A 464-nucleotide genomic window follows, 5' to 3' on the forward strand; every position below is an offset into this window, starting at 1 on the left:
CGTGTTTGTTCACCCCCGGGCACTTTGCCTGCCAGCGATAGCCTCAAACCCATCAAAATTGCCCTGCGGAAGCCTGAGGAGCTTTAGGCACGCTTCCCCTCCCCTGGCTATTCCTCAAAGCCTCTTATCCCAACCACCTTGAGAAATTAAAGCCGGCGTTGCTCTGGCGCAGCTTTTGCACCCCCCGAGCTCTCCGAGCAAGCGGTGAAGCGCGAGGTGTGCGGAGCTGCGGGCGCTCGGTGGGCTTAGCCAGTTAATGCACTGTGCGGCAGATGACATTTGCTGGGAAGGGAACGGCTCTCGCTGTCTTCATTGCCTCCGCTGGAACCCGTGTACCTATCAATAATTCAGGTGCCCTTACAGCTGCCACCAGCAGATCCCTCCCTGCCTGCTTAATGGGAAACCGCGTTTCGGTGCCCGGCTTGGGCAGCGATCCGCGGGCGAGGAGGCGGCGGCGAGTGGCG

This window comes from Egretta garzetta, unplaced genomic scaffold, assembly GCF_000687185.1.
Source record: "Egretta garzetta isolate BGI_Z169 unplaced genomic scaffold, ASM68718v1 scaffold535, whole genome shotgun sequence".
NCBI classification, from domain to species: domain Eukaryota; kingdom Metazoa; phylum Chordata; class Aves; order Pelecaniformes; family Ardeidae; genus Egretta; species Egretta garzetta.